General features: G+C 38.7%; 1 protein-coding gene across 1 annotated transcript in view; it reads right to left on the bottom strand.

Annotated features, from left to right (window-relative positions):
- Positions 1–23003, bottom strand: part of LOC110443547 — a 53351-nt gene that overhangs the window by 1552 nt on the left and 28796 nt on the right. The window lies entirely within an intron of this gene.

Below are 23003 nucleotides of genomic sequence, written 5' to 3' on the forward strand. Positions count from 1 at the left end.
GGACCTTTAACTAACTGAGCTACCTCTTCAACGAAAGTGTTCTGCCCCAACTGTGCTACAGTTACATACTAAATGGACATCAAGGGTGGTTCCTATTTCCCCCACCACCACTGTAGGTTTCCGCACTCCCGACTCATTGGATAAAGCTTCTAGGATTTGGTCTACATATTGTTGGTTACCCACTACTGGGTAACGCCCTGGACGTGATTTCATTGGTCAATCTTTGATTTATGATGTCACATTACAATGCTTTTCGACGTCATTCTCCATTGTGACGTCATGCTCCATGACAATTGATTCCCCATCGAAAACACACATGATGTTTTTTCCAAGGGGAAAATGTGCTGTTATGTTCAGTTAAAATACGAACGTTATGGGAGAAACAGGTCCCCAAACTCGTGATGATTGCAATTGGTTATCACGTTTATCTAACTCTCGTTAGTTAATTTTCAAATTGTAAAAGACACTCAGTAAACTTCGTTTCTTTATACTATTTGAAGATTAGCTAACCCGAGTTAAGTAAACATGATAACCAACCATTACTCGCTGGGGAACCTCGATATTCTATATTTTTGCCACTACCCCGTTATGTGTTAATGCACTACATATGTTTTGATATTTATATACGATTCAATGTACATTGTAGTGAGTAAATGTCATTAATAATAACGTTTGGGCGAAGTCTGTTCACCATCGTGACTCTCTCTTACCGGAAATCAGAACTAGATTGTATACAATAATAATAAGAATAGAATACGGACAAAAATATCCGGAAGTAATTTTTTATATATAAAAAAATGTAAATGTATACTTATTTGTTAATATATATGTATGACGAGTACTGATACTTGATCGAATATTTTCAACAGTATGTACATTATTTAAAGGTGATTCTAGACGCCCAAGTACATCGTATGTATATATATATGTTTACGTCATAAAATTTTGGAAAATATAATTTAAAAAAAAAAGGATGAAATGTCATTAATGTTTGCTTAGTTTACTATATGGCGGGAAGTTTGGCGATCATGATGCTTAAAGTGATCGATAACGAAGCTATATGTTAAGCAAGCATGAATGTCCTTGATTTTGATTCGATGTTCAGATCCTATGTATATCACAAAAGTAGTTTGTTGTCCTATAGCAACAAAAGTTTGCTCGTCTGTGAAAATTGTCTGTTGATCTAAATTTTGGTTTTTAGAATCCTCGTAAGGATACCTCTGTCTGGTTTTTTTGTTTTATTTCTGTGAAAAAACCCACTTACGTATCTAATACAACATATTGTTTGACGTCTGAATAGCATTTAACGTTTAAATATTCATTGAAAATAAATATCAAATCGTTCTTTTCAAAGAGACAGATAGAGAAACGGACGGAGAGAGAGAGGGAGAATGAGAGAGACACTCAGGTAGAAATAGAGACACGCAGACAGACAAGAGACACAGAGAGGGGGAGAAAGAGAGAGACATTCAGGTCTCAGGCAGGGAGATAGAGAAAGACAGAGAGACAGAAACACATACAGATAAAGAGACAGATAGAAAGACGGACACAGAGAGAGGGAGATAGAGAGAGACACTCGGGCCTCAGGCAGAAGGATACAGAAAGACAGAGAGACAGAAACACATACAGACAAAGAGACAGAAAGAAAGACGGACACAGAGAGAGGGAGATAGAGAGAGACACTCGAGCCTCAGGCAGAGAAATAGAGAAAGACAGAGAGACAGAAACACATACAGACGGGCACACAGATAGAGAGAGTGCGGCTCCTTCAATTTGCCTTTGCCGAGTGACGGTTTTATCGCAACCTATTTTTAAATTGGGTACTGATAAATCATTCAGATGGCAAAAAGGAATTAGCTTCTAATTGTAATTATCAATCTGGAAAGTACAATAGAGAAATATTTTCAATCTAACCTCCATATTGATAATAATGTGTCAGAAACAATACACCATCGAAAACCGCATACCAATACACATCAATGGTCTGCCTTTATAACAAGGCGCTTAAAGTGTCAGCAACAACTTCTAGAGTAACAAACTCAATGCGTTATTGGCAACGTTGGGACCATGAACTGATTACACAGGTTATTTATGGATATTTTATGACTTATCAAAACAAACAAAATCACAAAAGGAGCAGCGGCAATTTTTAAAAGTCAATCACTGTGCTTAAAATAGTTTGCTTGTGGGTATAATATATTCCGTAGTTTAATCATTTATTGCGCCGTAGAAAATAAAAGCAGCCTATTAAATAGTTACTTTGTTCACTCTCTATACCCTAGGCGGACTCGTTCAATAGAAGGCAATACACGATGAATAAGGAAACTACAATGTTATTACAAATGATTTCCCCTTTTAAATATTCATGCATCGTCCATATACTTAAATTTAATGATCAAATGAATCTAGTCAAGCTGTGTGCAGTTATAAATATTCATTAAATCATGTAAGAGAAAGGAATAAAATTATGAATACTTTATTTTTGTGTTAATAACCCAGGTATGGCTGCTAGTATTACTTCTCCAGAGTAGTTAAGTGTATCCGTCAAACACCAGTTAAACGAACCATCGTTAACTAAAGGAAAACTAAACTAAAAATTTATAATTATTTTTTACAGTAATGGCTTAGCTTTTAGGGGGTTTCTTTCGAAACATAAGTTATGCTGTCCAAAAGAGAATCCTAAGACATGGGATTTCCTTAAAGATCCCCGCACGGCTCCTAAAACTTGTAACTAAGTACGGAAACTGTTTTATCAATTTTCGAAATGAAAACCAAACCTTGTGGGACATTTATTAGAAATAATAGACATAAAATAAACAAAATATAATTAACAACGGTGTTTTAGGTGTAAAAATTCAGAGGAGCTAGCAAGAGATTTGAACCCAGGGCCCGTATTCATGAAACCGTTCTCATGCTCAAGCATGGATTTTGTGCTCAAGCCTAATTTTCTTGTTCTTGTTGTAACTTAATAAATACATCTTGTTTTGTCAATGCTTTGGAAACATTTTGAAGAGACTTGAAGCTTACTACTGTTTACTGCTAACTACTGTTTACTGCTAACTACTGTTTACTGCTAACTACTGTTTCAATGTTTACATTTGACTTTTTGATTGTTTTACATGATTTAAGCGATTTACAAGAAAGTTGGCTTGAGCACAGAATCCCTGTTTGAGCATGATAACGGTTTCATGAATACGGGCCCTGGACTTCATATTGTTATACAATATATATATTGAGCTACCAGATCAAGTGGTCTGGCCCAAATGTGCTACAGTTATACCAAACTGAAGTTAAAGGGAGGTTATCGTATATATTGAAAAAAAAAAAAAACCACTGTGCAGTGGGACAGAACTACTTAAGATAAGGACCATTCGTGAAACCAGGTTAAGATCAATATGATCAGAATTACTCATAGTTATATTTTACTCGTCCAAATCGCTACGCACTTCTTTTGAATGAAACGAAATTCAAATTCGACTTAACAAACAACCGAAACAAATAGCGAAAGTGTCTCCCATGGCAACCAATCAGTGTTGTTTTGTCAGAGTATCCCGTGATGCAATAATGTCCTTTAAAAATCAATTATTGTCTTGAAACGCCAAATGAACAGCATGGGGGATTTATTTTTTTGAAATGTGGTTTCCTTTTGTGTCATAATCCATTTTGGATACAAATCAATTCGTAAATATTGACAAATAAATCCGTTAACAGCTTCTTGTCTCTATAAAAATAGAGTCACAGCACGTTTCCCCCACTCCTTCCTCTAAAGCATTTTAAAGATTCAACAACTCGAGACATTAACAGATTGGTAGGGTATGCAATGATGTATATAGGGATTTCAACATAAATCAATTTTTCAATCATCTTTTTTTTCAAAATACATACATAATGTGTAGTGTTTGTTTATCAGCATCTACAGACTTTAGAAAAAATATCAACAAAACCTGCCACAAAATTGAGGTCAATAGGTTCGTTGCAGCATGGTTACTCGCTCAAAGATATAACGGTTATCGATTGTGACAACTTCAGGAAGATTTTGATTCGGATCAACGGGGAGCACAACTCTTACAAATTTTCACAGTAGCGATTTTCATATTTTCAGCATCACATCTTTACTATGAATTCTTTTTCTGTTAATTATACAAGTTCGCTGCTGGAAACAAGCTTATGACAATCCATATCATTAAGATTGCTCGACCATACTGTTCTACGACACTAGTGACGGCTACGAGTAATTACATTCGGGTTACATGATTATCTTGATTTATAATAACACCCGAGGTGTTCAACATTGTTCTTGTATGGTGATACACAGATAAAGACCTCTCTTCTATAACAAAATCTACTATTTACGGCACAAGAGATATCAGTATTTCCTTTTTTACTTTTTCTTAATGATGCCCGTACCACTGCCCTTTGTATTTGTTTTCTTTTAAGGATCCCCGTACCACTGCCATTTTGTTTTGTTTGTTTTTTCTTAAGGATCCCCGTACCACTGCCATTTGTATTTGTTTTCTTTTAAGGATCCCCGTACCACTGCCATTTTGTTTTGTTCATTTTTTTTAAGATTTTCGGTTACACAATTGCAATAACATGTGAAGGGCGAAATCAACACTTCGCGAAAAAAGATTCTACCGGTGAAGGGCTAAAATTTCAGACTAGTCGACAGTTTCCCAGTATACAGTATTTGATGAAGTTCGGTAGAACATTAATTTTCTCGTACAGATTGTTACATTTCGAGCATTGTACTTTAATAGAAATATTGTCCTCCCTCAGTTGGTCAATGGTCTGTAGCATGTCATCCATTAGTTACGCGTGTTTGCCAAATGCCTCGCCTATTTACTCGTATAAACACAGATGTACAACCAGAATAGTGGTCCCTCCCACTTCACTACTTGTGTATTAATTAGATCAACATTATTAGTCAGCAGACACAATATGTCAGTACAAAAGACAGGACGATATCACACAAACACAGTCGGGAATTATCCGTTTATCACGATTTGTGGTTATGCAACATTTATACAACCGGATGTTGAGAGGGAATTTCACCTAACGACCGGACGTAAGTGATAACGACCGGAAATCAGTGATACGGATTATACAAAAAGTCCACCTATTTATTCCTAACAAAAGGGTGCCCTCGATCGCAGTTTGTCAGATTCCGTGTTGGAGCCAGAATATTGGGGAATTAACACATAGCGTTAATGAATTACAGACGAACGTCGGAGAGAGAACAAATGGTACATATATGCCCACGACTTACAATGTGTCGTCACGTTCAATGACGTTAATTTATCACCCACGACACAGACTATAGATCACTGTCGAAATCAATATCGAATACTATTCGTCCAAGACCAGCACTACTGATAGCAGTCGGTGTCAAAGAACTAATGATAAACACATTTGACTGGCACCTTCATAAACACTAGAAAATAGCTACCAACTATTATAGATGTAGCGTACCGAATCGACTTGAAGATATGATCACCATTTCGTACACTTATAACACTAATAAGTGTACGTACGTTCATAGCTTAGCCGAATCGACGGTGATTTTATTGCCAACTCGGGCACATTTTACACCTTGGACACTTTACTAGTCGTTTGTCTGATAAAGGTGACTGACTATATACTAGTCATTGAAACACCGCACATAAACATATATACTTAACTGTGTTATATTAACCTGTATACAGTCTACACATACTGTACCATTCTGAAAAAAATAAACACGTTTAGGAATAATCTTCATTTAATTTAGACTTAATCACCCTGAATACTTAAATACATTAAGAGTCCATTTCGAACAATGAGGTAAAGCTCCAGAATCTTCTCAGTGCTTGATAATGAGTGCATCGCCTTGTTCATATTGTGGTGATCTTTAATTTGTTTTAATAACGCCATATAATGTTCTTATTGGCAGTCCTGAAATTCGTTACGACAATTTCTTGAAATTTATTCGAAATCGCTCCATTTATCGTCATTTGATGATACGGTGTCACTACCATAGTTTTTTTCCCCATAATGCATTGCAGCTCCCCGATAATTTGTCGTGGAAACCACCACCGCTATTTGCCATGTTTTATCGTCGCTCAGAATAATCAGACACCGGCCGGTATGAGTTCATTGAGTGGTATGCCTTAGCCATTTCGGGTGCTGGCTACCTCACGTCCTATATCAGAGATTGTTATCTTATTTATAACTTAAAATATAAACTTAATTTATTTTACAACAGTTATGAAACAAGTTTTGTCAACTTATATAAATCATTCTTGTTGGTCCCGATGTTAGCGCGCGGGGGGTCTTAATATGGGAGGTAACCGGAGTACCCAGAGAAAACCCATGCAATCGGGCAGTTGGACCGTTAACCTTTTGAAGTCCGATCGGGGAATCGAACCCCGGCCGTCTTGGTGAAAAACAAACGCGCTATTCAATGCGCCACCCGACCACCCAAAAATATGACTAATGACTAATACCTGAAACACATTTTGTATTCTTCCTTGAAAATAATCTAAAGACCTTGTCGTCTTACACTACTGATAAACAAATATCGTGTGTTGGCTAATTGGTTTTAAACATGTAAATCGACTGGCTTACTAGTTTTGTGACATAGAATTTTGTACAATAACCCTGAGAAATGTAATTTCCGTTTAGTTTTCATGAGGTCGCTGCTTTCGCCTGAAAGGACAAGAGTGTACACTTCTTACATGTAATTGGCGCTCTTGAGCCACAAAAGGACGTTATCTGACACTTATTAGGGACAGAGAACGACAAACGACACATAAAAAGTAACCCGTTAATAAGCGATCTTATTTCTGCTCTTTCGCACACACAAAAAAAAGCGTAAATTACGCAAAAAAAGGAAAAAATAATAATGATTGATTTTTGTCTTTTCGTTTTGTATTGTTCACTCAGTCGCAGTACACCATGGATAAAACACTTGCAGTGGATCATTCTAATATAAAGCATTGGTTATGAAGGAAGATTCCTGAATTTCTGTGATCGTTGTTTTGACAGCACGAGTTAAACCGACGGGACTACCAATCAATGATAAAAGGTTGTGTTGTTTGTTGACGACATAACGCATTTTAGGACAGACGACGAAGGGTGAAGAGAAAAACCGTGAAAACATTACCAGTAGGAAAAAATCGACCGTCATTTATTACGTAGGTTCCTTATAAGTCGCCTCACGCAATCATGCAGTGGGGTAGAACAGGTCCTTTCTGGCATCCTGTATCTATTATCAACTTTATAGAAAGTTCAATGTTCAATGTTCTCAAACTAAAAACGTAAATGAAGATCACCTTAAATCTCATTCATTAACTCTATAAATAGAAAAGGTATTCATGTATGCATTTATCTAGCATAATACTAGCTCACCACGCGCCGACCAGTGATGATTGGGTCGATGTCTACACAGTCAAGTATCACACCTCATCCCTGGACTAGGCCGAATCCGACCTGAACAGTTCACCGTCCTTTACTTTCACCAATTCAATGTTTCATGCCCGCTAAAACTTACAAGATGGAATAGTTTGACGGGTATGAATTTAAGTATTCCGGTTTCCTCCCACATTAGGACCCCTTGCGCCCTTCCGTCCACACTAACAACAATAAGTGACCGCTGGTCGCGTTAAAGAGGCGGCCGCTTTTCCGGTGTATTGAAATGTTGGTTCGTTGGGGAGAAAATGAAAGTGACCGCTGAGGACAGGTGATTGTTTTTTACAGGTGGCCGCTAATTCCAGTGTATTGATATATAGATTTTCGCTAGGGGATGAAAGTGACCGCTGAGGACAGGTGATTGTTGATTTTAGTAGGCCGCTAATTCCAGTGTATTAATATACATATTTTCGCTAGGGGATGAAAGTGACCGCTGATGACAGGTGGTTGTTTTTTTACAGGTGGCCGCTATTTCCAGTGTATTGATATACAGATTTTCGCTAGGGGATGAAAGTGACCGCTGACGACAGGTGATTGTTTTTTTACAGGTGGCTGCTAGTTCCAGTGTATTGATATAAAGATTTTCATTGGGGGATGAAAGTGACCGCTGTCGACAGGTGATTGTTTATAGCAGATGACCGCTATAGAAGGTTTGACTGTACATGGAAGTGACAACAGCACCGTGGAAAAGTTGGTCTAGACACGGCAACGCACAACGTCCAACCAAATCCCATCACTCTGACACCAAAATAGCCAACCTTACTATCCCTCATATATAGCTGAACATCAGGCAGAGTTCAGTACGCACCAATTTGAGGGGTATTGGTTTGTCTCGGTCAGAGGACAGACCTCGTAACATTACTCCCATTAGCATTAGCGAAACCAAAACACCAAGGCCAAACCTGACGTTATGCCAAGTAAGGCGATAGGAAACAAACACGTATTTAGAAAAAAAAAATAAAAAATGAATTGATGGAATGTATTCTATATGAATAACTGCTTAAACCGAACAGTGGTAATTATTGCCAACACAAATGTGTAAACAAATCAACCCAATAGCGGAAGGCGGTGGACGATAATGATCAAATATGTCCACCAAGCCAAGAAAATAAATAAATTGGTTTCATTTATAACGTGCACGATATAATGGGACTATCTGTTCGGCACGTGATTCAACAACCACGGAGTATTTTCTAAATTGGAAATTCAATATTATACACAGTTGCCTTCATAGAATACCAATCTAATCCCGCACAAAAATGAAATCCTCCATTAAAAAAATGTTACGTAAATATTATACTAAGCCTCTGTCAGTTTTCATGTGGAGTTAAAGATGCATGCTTTATAAATGTCACGGCATGCAGGGTTAGCCATGAATGCGGTAATTTTGTTTTCTGGAACAATAACTCCTTATTGAAAATATTAAGTTGTGTGTGAATCTGTTCACTGGAACATTAAAACGTCACAACACTACTGATATCTTTTCCCGTGTTAACATTTTAGTTAGGGTGTATTCTTATATTCCAAATTTAAATTTTCTTGTGGAATAGGTGGCAATGGTCTTAAATAGACCTGCTTCTGAACACCGAGGCTTGAGGGTGAGGTTATTAGGTCGCGAATCAATAGCATGCAATGCCATTGATTGAGTTGGTAGATCCCGCCCGATACGACACGAATTGAGTATGCAATTTCCTGGAATAATTTTGATTTATATTTAAAGGAAATTAATTGCTTTGCACCTCTTTTTAAAGATACTTAATTAAGAATATAATTAGAAAAAACATGATATTTCAAATCAAATTTGATTTAAACCAGTAAGAAATTTGCCTTATACTTGGGGGGAAATGGTTTCACGTGTATTTATGTGAAAGTTCGGCAATCAGCCAGTATTTTACATCATACAAGATAAGTAAAACGATACATTAAAACCAATAATGATACAATGTACGATATGTATAAAATAAAGATAAAGTCGGACCTGCATTCATGTAAAGTTTATTCATTTTTTATTTTACTTTAAAAGTCCTTATCTATGCACACATTTATTTACGAAAGCATAAATTATCACAAAGACTTAAATGTCTACTACTTACAAAGGTCAACGAAGCCTAAACGAAATGCTATTTTGAGTTGAAATTGGTCAAAGATGCGTTTAAAAAGCTAAAAGTTTAACTACTAATTTAATGAATATGTTTTTAATTGGTATTTCAACATCCTTTTGTATATCTGTATCAGACACAGGTTGTAGCTGAAATACATAGATAATTACATATGCATAAGATGGATATACATATGTAAACGAGAGAAATACGTTTAAGGCACTATTTATATAGTCAAACCTGCTAAAGAGACCGTCTCTATTCAGAAACCACCTGTTATAAGAGATCATTCTTAAACATTCCCCAATACAGTTACTTTCATGCTAACCGAACCTGTATTAAGATAACACCTGTGTTAAGAGAACACTTTTGAAAATCAATACATTTATTTCTATGTTAACCAAACCTGTATTAAGAGACCACCTGTGTTAAAAGAATACTTTTGAATTTCTCAAATGCAATTTTTTCCATGCTAAACAAACCTGTAGTAAAATACCAACTCTGTTAAAAGAACACTTTTGAAGATCTCAATTACAGGTAATTCCATGCCAACCGAACATGTATTATGTGACCCCCTGCCGGAAGGGACAACTTAATAGGTTTGTTTGTACATATATTCAAACTGGTTTTCACTACAATCGAGAGGCCACGTGTAAAACGTCTTATTGCAGCTACATTTATCTATACTGAACCTGTAGTAAGAGACAATTTAATTGATTTCCTGAGGTTGGTCCCTGATTACAAGTTTGACTTAACAATAAAAGAACCATTAGTATATCTGTATAAGGCGCGTACCGAAATCTCTATCAAACAAAAATGCATATCTTAAGGACACACACAAATATATGTATATAAGATGTAAACATATATCTGTACAAGACACATAAGTATAAGACACGTATACTTTAACAAGACATTTGTTTGTTTGTTTGTGATTTACGTCCTACTAACAGCAATGATTATTTAAGGACGTGACAGGTTTTAGTGGTGGAGGAAGGCCGGAGTTCCCGGAGAAAAAACACCGACCACGGGTCAGCGCCTGGCGAATACCCCACGTTGGTATCGAACCCGCGACCCAGTGGTGGAGGACTAGTGGTAGTAGAATGTCAGACGCCTTAACCACTTAGCCACTTAGCCACCGCGGCCCTATATAAGACACATGCTTTGTTATGATATAAATTAAGGTATAAGATCAGTATAAAATATAGGTAAATATATAAGTCACATATATAAGACATAAGACACATTTGTATATCTGTATAAAACAAGTATATACACACGTGCATTATACACGTCACGTGACTACATTACACAACGCCACGGTGTTCGATTTCAATCTATTCAACATCTTTGCTAGCCAAGTGTTCGCTTCGTGTAGTGCATATGAAGCGAAAACTTCGTTGGTGAATATGTCTATTCAAATGCATGAAGAAGGTTACCAAAATAACTGTTGTTTTTAACACATTCTAAAAGCAAATTGACAGGCATTTGCGTCCAAATTATATCTAGATTTACACAAAGGTTAAACATGAACATATAATTCTACATGTCTATCGATATATATGTACCAAGCAATGGGGATTTATGGACCTTCATTGTCTCAAAGTGTTGCATGTTAGCAATCTGGAGCATACATTGTATATGAATTGATTTACAGATTGGTATCATCGTCGTGTCCGTAGAAAGTAATGCAATGTCAAAAGATTCACTTTGATTTCATGAAAATATATAATCGTTTTAAATTGAATCTGTCTGGCCTTCAAGCCATATAAATATTCTACTTATTTAAGATTTATGCCCTTGTTTTTGTCCGTTGGATGTGTATATATAGTGATATACATTGATTATGACGGTCTATTAAACGTGACAGTGATGGCTCCGCAGTAACAGTGCAAAGACACGCATAATGATCACGTGAACTGATATTGTTAGGATTATACACTGTGAATGTAGCGTATACCGATGTCAGAACTGCCTGTGTTAATTTGAAACTAGTAAGAATGCCTTATAATACAGTCACTTTCCTTGGACAAGGAATAATACAGCATCAACGCTCCAGGATGAGATATACTACAGCATCAACACACTGGGACGAGATATACCACAGCATCAACAAACAAGGACGAGATATACCACAGCATCAACACACAAGGACGAGATATACCACAGCATCAACACACTAGGACGAGATATAATACAGCATCAACACTAGGACGAGATATAATACAGCATCAACACACTAGGACGAGCTATACCACAGCATCAACACACTGGGACGAGATATACCACATAATCAACACACAAGGACGAGATATGCCACAGCATCAACACACAAGGACGAGATATACCACAGCATCAACACACAAGGACGAGATATACCAAAGCATCAACACACTGGGACGAGATATACCACATCCTCAACACACTTGGACGAGATATACCACAGCATCAACACACTGGGACAAGAAATACCATACCACAGCATCAACACACTGGGACGAGATATACCACAGCATCAACACACAAGGATGAGATATACCACATCATCAACACACTGGGACGAGATATACCACATCATCAACACACTTGGACGAGATATACCACAGCATCAACACAATGGGACGAAATATACCACAGCATCAACACACTGGGACGAGATATACCACAGCATCAACACACTAGGACGAGATATACCACAGCATCAACACACTGGGACGAGATATACTACAGCATCAACACACTAGGACGAGATATACCACAGCATCAACACACTGGGACGAGATATACCACAGCATCAACACACTAGGACGAGATATACCACAGCATCAACACACTGGGACGAGATATACCACAGCATCAACACACTAGGACGAGATATACCACAGCATCAACACACTGGGACGAGATATACCACAGCATCAACACACTAGGACGAGATATACTACAGCATCAACACACTGGGACGAGATATACTACAGCATCAACACACTAGGACGAGATATACCACAGCATCAACACACTGGGACGAGATATACCACAGCATCAACACACTAGGACGAGATATACCACAGCATCAACACACTGGGACGAGATATACCACAGCATCAACACACTAGGACGAGATATACCACAGCATCAACACACTGGGACGAGATATACCACAGCATCAACACACTAGGACGAGATATACCACAGCATCAACACACTGGGACGAGATATACCACAGCATCAACACACTAGGACGAGATATACCACAGCATCAACACACTAGGACGAGATATACCACAGCATCAACACACTGGGACGAGATATACCACAGCATCAACACACTAGGACGAGATATACCACAGCATCAACACACTGGGACGAGATATACTACAGCATCAACACACTGGGACGAGATATACCACAGCATCAACACACTAGGAGGAGATATACCACATCATCAACACACTAGGACGAGATATACCACAGCATCAACACACTGGGACGAGATATACCACAGCATCAACACACTAGGACGAGATATACCACAGCATCAACACACTGGGACGAGATATACCACAGCATCAACACACTAGGACGAGATATACCACAGCATCAACACACTGGGACGAGATATACCACAGCATCAACACACTAGGACGAGATATACTACAGCATCAACACACTAGGACGAGATATACCACAGCATCAACACACTAGGACGAGATATACCACAGCATCAACACACTGGGACGAGATATACCACAGCATCAACACACTAGGACGAGATATACCACAGCATCAACACACTGGGACGAGATATACTACAGCATCAACACACTAGGACGAGATATACCACAGCATCAACACACTAGGACGAGATATACCACAGCATCAACACACTAGGACGAGATATACCACAGCATCAACACACTAGGACGAGATATACCACAGCATCAACACACTAGGACGAGATATACCACAGCATCAACACACTAGGACGAGATATACCACAGCATCAACACACTAGGACGAGATATACCACAGCATCAACACACTAGGACGAGATATACCACAGCATCAACACACTAGGACGAGATATACCACAGCATCAACACACTAGGACGAGATATACCACAGCATCAACACACTAGGACGAGATATACCACAGCATCAACACACTAGGACGAGATATACCACAGCATCAACACACTAGGACGAGATATACCACAGCATCAACACACTAGGACGAGATATACCACAGCATCAACACACTAGGACGAGATATACCACAGCATCAACACACTAGGACGAGATATACCACAGCATCAACACACTAGGACGAGATATACCACAGCATCAACACACTAGGACGAGATATACCACAGCATCAACACACTGGGACGAGATATACCACAGCATCAACACACTAGGACGAGATATACCACAGCATCAACACACTGGGACGAGATATACCACAGCATCAACACACTAGGACGAGATATACCACAGCATCAACACACTGGGACGAGATATACCACAGCATCAACACACTAGGACGAGATATACCACAGCATCAACACACTAGGACGAGATATACCACAGCATCAACACACTGGGACGAGATATACTACAGCATCAACACACTAGGACGAGATATACCACAGCATCAACACACTAGGACGAGATATACCACAGCATCAACACACTGGGACGAGATATACCACAGCATCAACACACTAGGACGAGATATACCACAGCATCAACACACTGGGACGAGATATACCACAGCATCAACACACTAGGACGAGATATACCACAGCATCAACACACTGGGACGAGATATACCACAGCATCAACACACTAGGACGAGATATACCACAGCATCAACACACTGGGACGAGATATACCACAGCATCAACACACTAGGACGAGATATACTACAGCATCAACACACTGGGACGAGATATACCACAGCATCAACACACCAGGAGAAGATATAATACAGCATCAACACACTAGGACGAGATATACCACAGCATCAACACACTGGGACGAGATATACCACAGCATCAACACACTAGGACGAGATATACCACAGCATCAACACACTAGGACGAGATATACCACAGCATCAACAGACAAGGACGAGATATACCACAGCATCAACACACTGGGACGAGATATACTACAGCATCAACACACTAGGACGAGATATACCACAGCATCAACACACTGGGACGAGATATACCACAGCATCAACACACTAGGACGAGATATACCACAGCATCAACACACTGGGACGAGATATACCACAGCATCAACACACTAGGACGAGATATACTACAGCATCAACACACTGGGACGAGATATACCACAGCATCAACACACCAGGAGAAGATATAATACAGCATCAACACACTAGGACGAGATATACCACAGCATCAACACACTGGGACGAGATATACCACAGCATCAACACACTAGGAGGAGATATACCACAGCATCAACACACTAGGACGAGATATACCACAGCATCAACAGACAAGGACGAGATATACCACAGCATCAACACACTGGGACGAGATATACTACAGCATCAACACACTAGGACGAGATATACCACAGCATCAACACACTGGGACGAGATATACCACAGCATCAACACACTAGGACGAGATATACCACAGCATCAACACACTGGGACGAGATATACCACAGCATCAACACACTAGGACGAGATATACCACAGCATCAACACACTGGGACGAGATATACCACAGCATCAACACACTAGGACGAGATATACCACAGCATCAACACACTGGGACGAGATATACCACAGCATCAACACACTAGGACGAGATATACTACAGCATCAACACACTAGGACGAGATATACCACAGCATCAACACACTGGGACGAGATATACCACAGCATCAACACACTAGGACGAGATATACCACAGCATCAACACACTGGGACGAGATATACCACAGCATCAACACACTAGGACGAGATATACCACAGCATCAACACACTGGGACGAGATATACCACAGCATCAACACACTAGGACGAGATATACCACAGCATCAACACACTGGGACGAGATATACCACAGCATCAACACACTAGGACGAGATATACCACAGCATCAACACACTAGGACGAGATATACCACAGCATCAACACACTGGGACGAGATATACTACAGCATCAACACACTAGGACGAGATATACCACAGCATCAACACACTGGGACGAGATATACCACAGCATCAACACACTAGGACGAGATATACCACAGCATCAACACACTGGGACGAGATATACCACAGCATCAACACACCAGGACGAGATATACCACAGCATCAACACACTGGGACGAGATATACCACAGCATCAACACACTAGGACGAGATATACTACAGCATCAACACACTGGGACGAGATATACCACAGCATCAACACACCAGGAGAAGATATAATACAGCATCAACACACTAGGACGAGATATACCACAGCATCAACACACTGGGACGAGATATACCACAGCATCAACACACTAGGACGAGATATACCACAGCATCAACACACAAGGACGAGATATACCACAGCATCAGCACACTGGGACGAGATATACTACAGTATCAACACACTGGGACGAGATATACTACAGTATCAACACTAGGACGAGATATAATACAGCATCAACACACTGGGACGACATATACTACAGTATCAACACACTGGGACGAGATATAATACAGCATCAACACACAAGGACGAGATATACTACAGCATCAACACACTGGGACGAGATATACTACAGCATCAACACACTAGGACGAGATATACCACATCATCAACCCACTAGGACGAGATATACCACATCATCAACACACTGGGACGAGATCTACTACAGCATCAACACACTGGGACGAGATATACCACAGCATCAACACACTAGGACGAGATATACCACAGCATCAACACACTGGGACGAGATATACCACAGCATCAACACACTAGGACGAGATATACCACAGCATCAACACACTGGGACGAGATATACCACAGCATCAACACACCAGGACGAGATATACCACAGTGTCATCACGCATGTTTGTTGTTTCATTTTCAAATAGCCGACACATGTCTGTTAGCAGAGCTACTAATGCGGATCATTACAGAGCGAAAATCCCTCATTAAAATCTGATTTAACGATTTACTAAAAGTGAGGTTCTTTACCAAAGGGATAATCAGGGTAGTTTTATTAGTTTTGATTCTCATAAACGACTGCGATTTCAAGGTCATTCCTGTTTAATTGTTTGACTGCCACAAGGCCAATTTCGGCCGATTTGACTTATGATAACTGCCATAGGGACGACCCGGCAGCTGTTAACGAAGTTTGAGGCATTGTTAATATATTCATCAGTTCCTATGTACTCGGCCTACTGACAGGTACATTGGAGTATCAGCCATTACTAAAGCTGTACCGGTAACTCAGACTTATAACTTATGTAGGTCAATGTTCGTGGTTGGAGTATCTTTTGCCTATTTTGATTTCCTCACTACCCGTCCCTGAATCCAATGATACGTAACAATGCAACATTTCATTACACAATGACTATTTAAGCATTGAACTGTTTTCAGGTGGCATTCATTGGGCATGTGAATGTCAACTGGACAAAGGCAAATTTAATCTAATGCGCTAGCAGTTCCGTGCCTATATTTACAATTTTTTGGAATCTGTTTATCTCATAATGTATTCAAAGATATTTATTATTATTCAATATTTGATTCAAATACTGAATGTATCGTATATGCTTGGTCCTTGAATGGACTAGCGATCTATCTAGGGCGGGTCAGTGGTATCCAACGTAACAATCATGGCGGCATAACAATGATGACGTCAATAATCGGCTCATAGCATTCATAGCCTAATGGATATCATTTGAATGTGGTACATTATATGAGCATGTAGGGTTATATACTGACGATGCCATGTGACGATAAATATCTCATAGTTAACAAATCATTTCCGCTCTTAAATGCATGTGTTGTAAAAATACATTCCAAATCACATATTTTATTTTCTTCTTTTTCTTTCTAAGATATTGTAACTGTTAAGTATCAATCGAACCGGTGACGCAGTGGATGCTTATATTCTATCCAACGGAAAGAAGACGCCGGACCTTGACCATAGGCTTGGTTCACATGTACTTGTATTGATGAGATATACCTACGAGCCGTTTCGATATCATATCGAGTAATAACGGAAATGGACAAGGTTTCTAACCCTTCTGTCAAGCATACAGAACATCATAATCGATAGATGTGCATTTGTATTTAAGTAACATCCACTGAAGGCCCTGCTGGACACATACTGACCACCAGAGGGACAGGGGTCAGATGGTCACTCACTCGTTACGAGCTCGGTTCCGGATTGTTTCGCCCGAAATCCGGTTCGCCCTAGATTGTTTCGCCCTAGATTGCTTTGCCCTAGATTGTCTTAAAACAAAAAAATTAGGGTGAAACATTGTTTGGTATATTCTTTTCATTTTTATTAGATTAAAGTCACAAATTGATTCTTCTTATTCTTGCATATCATTAAAATCAATTTTATATAAAAAAAAATGTGTTTGTGTTGTGTTTTAAGTACATTGTAAAGCGAAAAACGGAATGCGTTATTTTCTTCACGCCGACACACATTATAACATATATTGAATTTAATTTTAGAAATAAATCAGAATAGTGAAATGAAACAATTACAATACGGGTATACAGCAAATATTAAATTTCCAGGTTAACACATTTAGTCTTGTGTACACATAAACGTCGCCGTATTGCGACGTTGTTTACTTGATTTCTGCGCACGCCCGCGTTGTTTTAAGCCAATTTCAGGAGATCATTTTGAGAAGTTTTAAAAATACCCACAATGGAAACCAATATGCTTATTTGAGTAGATAATTTTGAGCAGGTCACTTGTCGTGAATAGGACATCTCTAAATACTGTGTTATAAACCAACATTGCGTATATTTTGCTCCGTGGTTCGACACAGACAGCATGGCTTAGATCTGCTGTGATGTGTGTGACCGTTGGCAGCATAGAACCTGCCAGACTGGCAAGTACACTATTATACAAGTATATAACATGTATTTAAATAGCTCCCTAAGCATAATGCTAACGTTTATTTAATAATTAAAATGTACACATCTGCTTAACGATTACATTACGTATCTATGTACTTTTGAAAATTAATCTATTTACATTTCGTATAAGTATTTCATTTCGGAGCCGACTCCCGACCAGTGAAGACGTGTTTTTACCTATGCGGGATCGGGCCTTGGAGTCACTGACCGGCGGTCAGCTTATTTACTAAGCTGTGGTCAGGTAGGTTAGTTATTAGCTCTTATATGATTACACCTATGCGTGATATTCCAGAATTGTGTGTACTTCACATTGCTTTGCAGCTTAATTAAGAGTTAATTAAGAGAAAGGTTTATTACTAAATCGAGATATATGTATGTACAGAAATTAATTTCATTTCTTTCTATATAAGCAATTTGTACTTAATCTATTCCCATTTCGTATAAGTAGTACTTGGAGAAATTAATTGAGTGTCATCATATGTCCATTTCTGATCTATTTTTGATTAGTTTTCATTCTATTCCGTCTTTGCGTATTGCAGAGTTATCTTCTCTTGGGAGCAGGTATTGATTGTTACGTCACTTGTTTGTGAGAGTAACGTCATCAATTTTTGAGAAAACGACGTAATTTTCTCGCAAAAACCAATGACGTAACAATCAATACCTGCTCCCAAGAGAAGATAACTCTGCAATACGCAAAGACGGAATATACGCAGAACGGAAGTTACAACTCTACGGACTAGACAACAGAGTGAAAATGTTGATCCAAGGCGCCCTGCGGAGTTCAAGTTCTTTATTTGCTGAAGTTTTACAACTTATGGCAATTANAAAGGAGAACTGAACAAGTTGTAGTTGACGGTGACGTATAAACAACAGCAGNATTGCAAGGACACACTCACAATGACTCGCACACATCCTCCTCATCATCATCATCATCAAGGACACTCACACTAACTCGCACATATCATCCTCATCATCATCATCATCATCATCATCATCATCATCATCATCATTATTTATCATCATCACATCACCAACAGTAGTAGAGCTGAACAAGTTGTAGTTGACGGTGACGTATAAACAACAGTAGGAGTAGAACTGAACAAGCTGTAGTTGATGGTGACGTATACACAACAGCAGGAGTAGAACTGAACAATTTGTAGTTGAAGGTGACGTATCCACAACAGCAGGAGTATAACTGAACAAGCTGTAGTTGACGGTGACGTATAAACAACAGCAGGAGTAGAACTGAACAAGGTGTAGGTGATGGTGACGTATACACAACAGCAGGAGTAGAACTGAACAATTTGTAGTTGAAGGTGACGTATCCACAACAGCAGGAGTATAACTGAACAAGCTGTAGTTGACGGTGACGCATCCACAACAGCAGGAGTAGAACTGAACAAGTTGTAGTTGACGGTGACGTATAAACAACAGCAGGAGTAGAACTGAACAAGGTGTAGTTGACGGTGACGTATACACAACAGCAGGAGTAGAACTGAACAAGTTGTAGTTGACGGTGACGTATACACAACAGCAGGAGTAGAACTGAACAAGTTGTAGTTGACGGTGACGTATACACAACAGCAGGAGTAGAACTGAACAAGTTGTAGTTGACGGTGACGTATACACAACAGCAGGAGTAGAACTGAACAAGTTGTAGTTGACGGTGACGTATACACAACAGCAGGAGTAGAACTGAACAAGTTGTAGTTGACGGTGACGTATACACAACAGCAGGAGTAGAACTGAACAAGTTGTAGTTGACGGTGACGTATACACAACAGCAGGAGTAGAACTGAACAAGTTGTAGTTGACGGTGACGTATACACAACAGCAGGAGTAGAACTGAACAAGTTGTAGTTGACGGTGACGTATACACAACAGCAGGAGTAGAACTGAACAAGTTGTAGTTGACGGTGACGTATACACAACAGCAGGAGTAGAACTGAACAAGTTGTAGTTGACGGTGACGTATAAACAACAGCAGGAGTAGAACTGAACAAGGTGTAGTTGATGGTGACGTATACACAACAGCAGGAGTAGAACTGAACAAGTTGTAGTTGACGGTGACGTATCCACAACAGCAGGAGTAGAACTGAACAAGTTGTAGTTGACGGTGACGTATCCACAACAGCAGGAGTAGAACTGAACAAGGTGTAGTTGATGGTGACGTATCCACAACAGCAGGAGTAGAACTGAACAAGTTGTAGTTGACGGTGACGTATCCACAACAGCAGGAGTAGAACTGAACAAGGTGTAGTTGACGGTGACGTATCCACAACATCAGGAGTAGAACTGAACAAGTTGTAGTTGACGGTGACGTATAAACAACAGCATGCAGATGTCATATCCGGGGTGACACAAGGGACAACAATAGGCCCGATACTGGTCCTACTTTACATCCACGACATTGTTGACAACATAAACAGCACCATCCATATCATTATGTTTCGTTTAAACTTTATTTTATTATCGAAAACAGGTATAAAGGATTTATGTTAATTCGCCTCCATTTTTTGTTAAACGGCGATTGGACGTCTCTGACATATATTATACATATGCAAGACCACACACTTGTGTTTTTCTAACGAATCAGGAAGCACTAATTTATTGCGCGGACGTATATTACTTGTGTTTTTCTAACGAATCAGAAAGAACGAGTTTATTGCGCGGACGAATATATATATATATACGCCCGCGCAATAAATGAGTGCTTCCTGATTCGTTAGAAAAACACAAGTGTGTGGTCCTGCTTGTATCACAGTCCTTTCGTATTTGGTAGAGATAGATACAAATATTTTATAAACTTTGATCTTTTTTGTAAATACAGGGAACTTTTCAGTTTGCCATGACAAGGGGATTCCCATAAAAAGTAGTTCCGGCTAGTATGGTGATACAACATCTTGTATCACACATGTGCGATTCAAACCGACAGAAAACATCAACAGAAAATTGTTGTATTACTAGATTACATAGGTATGTGATAAATATAAATATAGATCATATATATATAGTATATATATATAGTATATATAAATATATTTATATATAGTATATATATATATATATATAGTATATATAGTATATATATATAGATAGATATCCGCCTGAAGAAGCCCTAGAAGGCAGAAAGGCCTAGCGGACGATCTGAAAATTTTATGTTTTATTCTATATTTTCCTTCTCAAGGACTTATTTATTTATTATCTACTATATATAGATATATAGAAATGAAATCGGTTCGTCAGGAGGCCTGTAAAATGTTCCATATAAAATCGACTTTCCGGATACCATACACACTCAACTGAGAGTAACTCTAGGTCGGATCGACGTCTGGAAAGAATACTATTGTACACAGATACAGACATTCCTCCTCCCTGCCTATTCGAATATCTGAATTTATATCATCATGATTTAGCCACGTTTCGGTGAATGAAAGAATATTTATATGATTTAGTTCACTGAATAAGATATCAACTTTTTGTTTCATACTTTGTACATTGAGATGAACAAAAGTATACTTGACATCATCAAATAAAGTAGTAAAATTAGACGAACACGTGGAAACCGTGGATAAATCAGATTCCGACTCGCTATGTCCAGGATTGCATTCAATATCTCCTGACATGATGAGCAAAAGTTGAATAATTATCAAAGATATACAAAAAGTGAGACTAAATTCTTCACCTCCTGAGGTATGTTATATTTATGACCGGCGATGTGTTTTAAGCAATTTGAGGGTAGTTGAAAACATATTTAACAATAAAGGTAATTTGTATAATATCAATAAAACAAATTTCAATTTTCAATTTCAATTTCAATTTCAAATTGAATAAAAAAATGAAATTGAAAATAAATAAAGTGTCGACAAGTACAGCACCGGAGTTATCTTCTCTTGGTAGCAGGTATTGATTGTTGCGTCACTTGTTTGTGAGTGTAACGTCATCATTTTTTGAGAAAACGACGTAATTTTATCGCACAAACCAATGACGTAACAATCAATACCTGCTCCCAAGAGAAGATAACTCTGCAATACGCAAAGACGGAATATGCTCATACATCTGATATGAAATGAGAGTTAGAGAGATGTTGAGGAAATCAAAATCAATATTAATATTTTGGCGCAGATAAATGGATCAAGAGGACTGGCTTTTTCCTTCAAATTGATCAGTGGACTAGTAAGCTGGAGGAGTAGGCCGTTACGACTAGAACATATAGTAACGGTTTGTATAGCAGAATATCGACTAGAACATATAGTAACGGTTTGTATAGCAGAATATCGACTAGATCATATAATAACGGTTTGTATAGCAGAA

Source organism: Mizuhopecten yessoensis, unplaced genomic scaffold, assembly GCF_002113885.1.
Source record: "Mizuhopecten yessoensis strain PY_sf001 unplaced genomic scaffold, ASM211388v2 scaffold716351, whole genome shotgun sequence".
NCBI classification, from domain to species: Eukaryota; Metazoa; Mollusca; class Bivalvia; order Pectinida; family Pectinidae; genus Mizuhopecten; species Mizuhopecten yessoensis.